The following is a 7,516-nucleotide window of genomic DNA, read 5'->3' on the forward strand; positions in this document are numbered from 1 at the left end:
TAACGATACCTGGAATACTCTCGGGTGAAATGCTACATTGGTATATTATCTGTGCGCTTGTTGATTACTTGATATATATATATATATAATTTTACAAGTGTTCTCAATAATTAACAACCACACATTTCTGGCATCATGCTAGGGATGACAACATATTAAAGAGTGATGCTAAAAAATGTCAACAAGCATTTCTGGCGCCGTTGCCGAGGAGGGGCATAAGGCAAAGAGAATTGATCAAATAAATATTGATTGATGAAATCATAACACCTCTGCTTTAGCAGGCTTACTCTTGTTTGTCTTTGTTCATACCTTATACAAGGTATTGCAGGATTGGCTTTGATTCATCAACAATCTCCATCTATCAGAATCAAACCAAAACAAGAGGAAGCTCAACACTAGTTTTTTAAGCCATGGCTGAGAAGACTCTGTGTGAGTTCTTTGCTCCAAGCACCGAGAACATCTGCATTGAACCAACAACCTCGAGTTTGAGCTCAAGCCAAGCCTCATTAACATGGTGCACGCTACTCCATTCAGCGGAAAGGCACATCAAGATGCTAGTGCTCATCTTTAGAATTTTTTGAAGATTAGCAGCACAATCACCATTAAGGATGTTGCTGAAGATATCATACTACTCCTCCTGTTTCCATTGTCACTAGTGGGAAGGGCAAAGCAGTGGTTCTACACCAACAAAGAAGACATCAGTACATGGGTAAGATGTTCGAACGCCTTCCTAGAAAAGTTCTTCCCTATAGGCAAAACAAATGCCTTAAGAGGAAGGATTTCCAATTTTCAACAGCAGAAAGGAGAAACCATTCCAGAAGCATGGGAATGTTTTCAAGATTACATTTTAGATTGTCCTCATCATGGAATGGAAGATTGGTTGCTCATGAAAAGTTTTTACCATGAAACAACTCAGAAAGCTCATGAACAACTTAATGCTACTGCTGGAGGATCATTTATTTCACTCACCCTTGGAAAAACTAAAACTCTTATGGAAAGGATAGCCTCTAATCAAGGCTGGTCTCAATGCACTATTCAAGCTTGCAATAAGAACGAAGAAGTACCAAAACAGGTATGTGCATTGTCAACTAAGATGGACATCTTGTTGAATTGGGTTGGACAGCGAGCCAATTAAAGAAAGATCGTCAGGCCATACAAGAGGCTTTTAATTCCTAGAATATATGTGGAGAATATTTGGGGGTTGATTTCCCTGAATATCAGGAAGATGAAAATGTTGTCATCAATAATTCTGCTCCACAACAACAGAGACAAGGATGGAATCAACAACAACAACAGTCAAATTACCAAGGTAAGTACCCAGGTAATTATTATAATTCTTCCAATTTCAAACAACCATCCTTAAGACACTTGATCTTAGAACAAGCTAGGATTAATGAGAATATTTCTAAGAAGCTTGCTTTTAATGAGAATATTTCAAACAACACTAAAATAGATAGTTTTCTTCTACTATAAAAGACCAACTTAGCTATAATAAAAAGATAGAATCTCAATTAGCTTAGTTGGCCGCTGCTTTGCCTATTTCCACTAACCTTGAAAAGGTCAACGTCATAACCACAAGAGGTATCAAGTCTACTCACATGATCTGCCATATCCGATGAGGACAGGTAAGACACAGGTAGCAGTACAAGAGGAGAAGAAGGACGATGAAGTTGAAGAAGTTGAGCCACAAGCAAAGGAAATGATGCAAGATTTTCATGACACTACACTTCTACCGTTTCCACATAGAAATCGAAAAGACAAAATGGATGAGCAGTTTGGTAAGTTCGTAGAGGTAATTCAAAAGTTATATATCAATATTCCTCTCCTAGATGCCATACAGGTATCCACGTATGTGAAGTATCTCTGAGACATCCTGTTTACACCAAAATTTGGGAAGAAGAATGCGGGAACTCGAAGCTCACAAGATTGTGTCATCAAGGAATCAATTGCATAAAAGTCAATATCAGCTAATTCAAATGCAACACTAGATTTGGCTCTTTTCAGATGACGCCAACAGATAACGACAAAAAGCTACGGTTAGTGTTAGGAAAAACATGTTGGACTCTACAAAAAGGAAAAGATTAGGGTCCAAGTTATCTTAAATTAGGAATGTTTTCTCTTATGCCAAAGATTGTAATGAGTCGTACTTAAGTAGGATTCATGCTTAGGTTCCGGGTATAAATATTGGACCCTGGCTATTGTAAAGGACATCCAATCAATCAAATACAATTTACTTTTTTTGGCTCTGTGCCAACCCTTAGGAGTAGGAGTAGTGTAGATCTCGATGAGTTCTTCAACAAGCAGGGCTGCATCGGTTCGGCCAACCTCCAGCTTATCTATAAGTACCATCATGGTTTATACTTCTATTTGTACGGCTGCATCGGTTAAGTTTGACCTCCACTGCAAACTCTAGTATAAGCTAATTATCGACTCTTGTCTAGTTTAAGTATGGCTACATCGATCCGGTTGACCTCCACTGCCCAAATTAGATTAAGGTCTAGTTATCGGCTCTACCTAAGGGTGGCGTCCTTCGGGTAGATTCATTAAGTTATCGATCTTGCTGATGTTCTAATTGTTATTAGTTTGCAGCAACATCAATCTGCCCGATCAAGATCGATTTAGATTGGCCTCATATCCTTTTATTTAATGATGTTCCTTACTTTGAGCGATGGGTTATGTTTCATTGGCTATTTTTACTTTGATCTTGGTCATGCATAGTACGCGGCTAAGGCACGTATGATCTTGAAGAGATTTGTTGGCTAGTTAAATCTGGTCTACGGTTCGCTATAATGGTTGTAACGATCCGGTCGATCCCCACTGATGGCACTGTAGATTGGAGGATGATAGTTAGTAGATTTGTTCTCGATTAGGCATGACCTTAACTGTTTGCTATGCCTGCATCGGCTAAATAGCCGATCACCCATGCGTTAACGCCTACAATATGTTTACATGATTCTGTTAAATGTGAATAGATCTGTTTACTTTAAAGGTTTGATTTGTTGTCTTTATCATGGCTGCATTGATCCGGTTGAACCCCACTGTTAGAGATAGCAGGTTAGGTCTGATGAGTTCATAGGTTTGTCCACGTGAAATAGTCGATTGTTCACACGCTATAGTCCATCTTCACCCGAATCGGGTATTTCAGCCGATCCGCTTTGAGCTTTCACATATATAGCATGTCTTTTGGAAAGCCTGTCGATGTGTAGATGGTTTTACGGATTCTAAGGTTTTAGTTTGTTATTATCATCATAGCTGCCATTGATCTAGTCGAACCTCACTGTTGATGGTAACATATTAGATTTAGAGCATTCGTAGATCCATTTGTACTAGACAGTCGATTTATTTGCATGTTATATCCTTTCTCTATTAGATTCATCGACTCAATGACTCACACTGGTAATATCCACCTAGCTGATGATCTCACTTACATCTATGTGTACTGTACCCGTCAACATAAAATCAATTGCTACCCATGAGCTTTACAGTCCATAACAGCCAATTTCTGCGTGTATTGGCTATTTAGTCAATTTTTTCGTCTGGCTGCTCCTGAAGCGGCACACTTGGAACTATCTGGGAAAAGACCGGCATGTTCCACCTTAAATTACTGATAAACTTTCTCTCCTTATCAATTGTAGGTCAAATTGACTGGCACGCCTCAGGGGGAATTCGTAGGATCGGTTAACCCTACGTTGAAGCCAAGCGGATCTCCAGGCTCATCCTAAGCAGATCCTTCTGGCTTCCCATATGTCGACACATGTCAACATATGTTTTGGCATGCCCTATGGGACCCCACAATCGTCATGGCGACTTACAATAACAATGACATCCTTATGGTGCCTTATGAAGACCTACCTAAAGAAGATAAAGATGTCATTAGCAAAGCTATAGAAGAATTTCAGAACAAGTGTTTGTTGTCCTACACCAAGACACGTGACAATAAAATTATTCAAAAATATCCACTACCAAGAGTTCTGTTGCATGGGCAGACAAATGCAGATGAAGCTGAAGACAAGTGTTTCTTTGTAGAAGCTATAAACAAGTTTGTTCATGATGCCATATTGAACCATAATATAGTTTTCTTGAACATATTCCACAACACCATGAAAGAGGTGTTTCATGGGTTTCCGGTTGATCAGGTTGGGCCGGCTTATTACAACATTCCACATCCATCGACTTAGGGGACTAATCAAGCCGGTACTAGCCATCAAGAAGCAGCACCAGCTGGTAATGATGATGTCCAGGTGGTTCAGAGCTCGTCTGAGCAAGTTCAGGGTGCTACTACTAATCAGATATAGTATAATCTTAGATCGTTAGAATAGCATGTGCAACAGCCGACGAGGCAAGTTCAGAATCAAATGGTCAATTTTGGCACATTAGGCCAAATACCGTCGTTGGCTCAAAGAATAGCGCCATCAGTTCAAAGGATTCATAGAGATATAGATCCTAATATCTATAACCAGAGACTTCAAGCAGCAAACCAGTAAAGGAACCAGTAGATAGAGATTCCACAAGGGTATCATTATGGCATAGATTACAACACCCTTCACATGATTCCCACTCCGGGGTATCAAGGTACCCAAAATTTTAATTCACAGATGGGTCAGCAATTACAGAGAAATTCAAGTTCAAATGCTGATGAGTTATTTCTTAGAGTGACCGAGATGATGAAGAATCAGTTTGGTTTGAAGCCAAAAGGGTAGACCTTCTCGTACAAACGCCCATATCTAGAGTGGTATGATTTGGTCGCTCTCCCTGTAAATTATAGGCTCCTGGAGTTTACCAAGTTCACTGGCCAAGATAGCACAAGAATGATAGAACATGTTAGTCGGTATCTTACACAGTTGGACGAAGCATCCATTGAAGAGGCCCATCAAGTTTGTTTCTTCTCCTTGTCTCTGTCAGGGCCAGCCTTCACTTGGTTTTCATCACTGTTAGTTAACTCCATTGCCAATTGGGCTAACCTAGAGAAAACGTTTTATACATATTTTTATACTGGGATGGGAGAAAAGAAAATTACCGATTTGACGACTATAAGGCAGAGAACTAATGAATTGGGCACCGAGTTTCTTCAGAGGTTCCGAGGGACTAGAAATTTGTGCTTCTCACTGAACTTAACTGATGATTAGCTAGCTACTTTGGCTATTCAAGGAATGTTACCAGCATGGAGAGAGAAGCTATTGGGACAAGAGATTGACAATTTAGGTAAGTTGGCTCAATGAGTGACAGCGCTCAATAGCCAATTTCAGAACATGCGTAGAGATACCCAATTTCAGAAGAATGCCGCAATTGCCAAAACCTATAATCCATATTCAGTTGATGACGGCTATGAAGACGATGAAGAAGAAGAGCTTGTTGCAGCTGAATGGAATTGGGGTAAGAAGACAGTAATGATGTCAAATCCTTGGGGAAGAGGAGTCAAATAGAGCTATGATTTTGATGTCACAAAATCAGACAAGCTCTTCGATTTCTTGCTCGAGAAGGGACAGATCAAGTTGCCTGATAATCATGTTATGTTGCCCCCTGATCAGTTGAAGAAGAAGAAGTTCTGCAAATTTCATAACGCCACTTCTCATTCCACTAATAAGTGCAGAGTTTTCCAACAACATATACAGAGGGCTATTTAGCAAGGAAGGCTCAAATTTGATACGCCTTAAAAGATGAAAGTTGATGATAATCCTTTCCCAAGAGATCAGAACATGGTTGATGCTAGGCTGCTCAAAGGGAAGACTAAAGTCCTAACATCAGTTAGATCAAAAGAAACTGGAACAGTCGATCTCGAGATGCAAATATTGGTTGATGAATATAGAGAGGTTAGAAGGCGTCGTGGCCAACAAAAGAGCCGATATGAATAGGGAGAAACGTCAATAGATGGAGCGACAAGGCCGCCTGTTACATCTCGAATTTTGTTGAATAAATGGCAGCGGTAGAAGGAAAAGGATTATCATCGTTGGTTAGAAGAGCAAGAATACCAGTGTCAACAGGAAAAAGAGAGTTATGAAAGAAAGCAAGCTGAATCACATTGGAATTGTCCTTTATTTAGACATTGCTAGAACGAAGGTTTGAAATTGCCTACCAGAAATAACTGTCTGGAGTGCAGCGAGCAATATTGGGAGTTTAGGCAATCTCAAGCCAACCGCCGGTCTATCCATGCTCGAGATGAGTATCATCATAATATGGCTTGGGAAATGAGTTGTTGATCAAAATTGGGCTGATTATGAAGAAGAAAGTAATGAGGAAGAATATGTTTGGCAGGAAGGTCAATGGTGTCTAGGAGGTCTAACAAGAAGTCAGAAAAGAAGAGTGCAACACCTAAGGAATAGAGAGCTAGAATAGGCTCAGGCGTCTGGTAAACCTCAAGTGTGGCAAGCTAAACAAACAGCCGGTAGGGGTCAACCATCGGCTAATATTCAAATGGCTTTTTTATTACCATCGGAATTTAGAGCTCCAGTAGACCAAGAAGTCTATTCAGATTTTGATGAATCGGAGTATGAAGAGATAGTTACCAAGTTGACAGTTATACAGCAGGCTATATTCAATAAGCCAGTCAAGCATCGGCACTTAAAGGCTTTATATGTAAAGGGTTTTATTCATGGGAAGCTGATGAGCAAGGTGCTGGTGGATGAAGGTACTTGTGTCAATCTTATGCCTTGCACTACTTTTTGTAAACTTGGCAAGGGACCAGGAGATTTGATCGAAACTGATATGATGCTTAAGGATTTCAAAGGTAATGCATCTAAGACCAGGGGGCAATGAACATCGAATTGACAATTGAAAGTAAAACTTTGCTCACTACATTCTTTGTCATTGATGGAAAAGGGTCATACAGTCTACTCCTTGATCATGATTGGATTCATGCAAACCATTGTGTGCCATCAACCATGCATCAGTGTTTGATTAAATGGCATGGAAATGATGTCGAGTTGGTTCGCGCTGATGAATCTGTGAGTATCGCAACAGCCGATCCATTATATTGGGAGCTAGAAGAGTTCGAGTGTTTTTCTAGCAAGCTATGGGAAGGAGGCTTCATTAAAGTCAATGATGAAAGCCAACAGCCGATCCAAGCAGTCGGCTTTGAGAATTTGTTTTAATGGATAATCCAATAGATGGTACAGATGGTAAACTAGGACATGGCTTTACATCAGCCGATGAATTAGAAGAAATAGATATTGGTTCTAGAGATAGGCCTAGGTCGACGTATGTAAGTGCCAAGTTGGATCCTGAGTATAAGCAACAGTTAGTGGATTTATTAAAGGAATTTAAAGATTATTTTGCTTGGGAATACTATAAGATGCCTGGTCTAGACCGATCGATTATTGAACATCGGTTGCCAATCAAACCTAGATATCGGCCGTTTAAACAAGCTTCGAGGAGATTCAACCCAAACATTCTTGATGATATCAAAAGGAGACAGAGAGGTTGCTAGAAGCGAAATTTATCCGACCATACTGATATGCAGAATGGATATCGAATGTTGTTCCTGTGTATAGGAAAAATGGGAAGTTAAGAGTTTGCATCG

At 40.0% G+C, this 7,516-nt stretch overlaps 1 non-coding gene across 1 annotated transcript; it reads right to left on the reverse strand.

The window, feature by feature from the left end:
- Positions 1–762: 762 nt before the first annotated feature.
- On the reverse strand, positions 763–869 carry LOC136506244 (small nucleolar RNA R71). Its single transcript, XR_010771469.1, has one exon. It is a non-coding gene; the product is annotated as a small nucleolar RNA R71 (small nucleolar RNA).
- Positions 870–7,516: the final 6,647 nt, after the last annotated feature.

Source organism: Miscanthus floridulus, chromosome 14 (genome assembly GCF_019320115.1).
Source record: "Miscanthus floridulus cultivar M001 chromosome 14, ASM1932011v1, whole genome shotgun sequence".
Classification (NCBI taxonomy): domain Eukaryota; kingdom Viridiplantae; phylum Streptophyta; class Magnoliopsida; order Poales; family Poaceae; genus Miscanthus; species Miscanthus floridulus.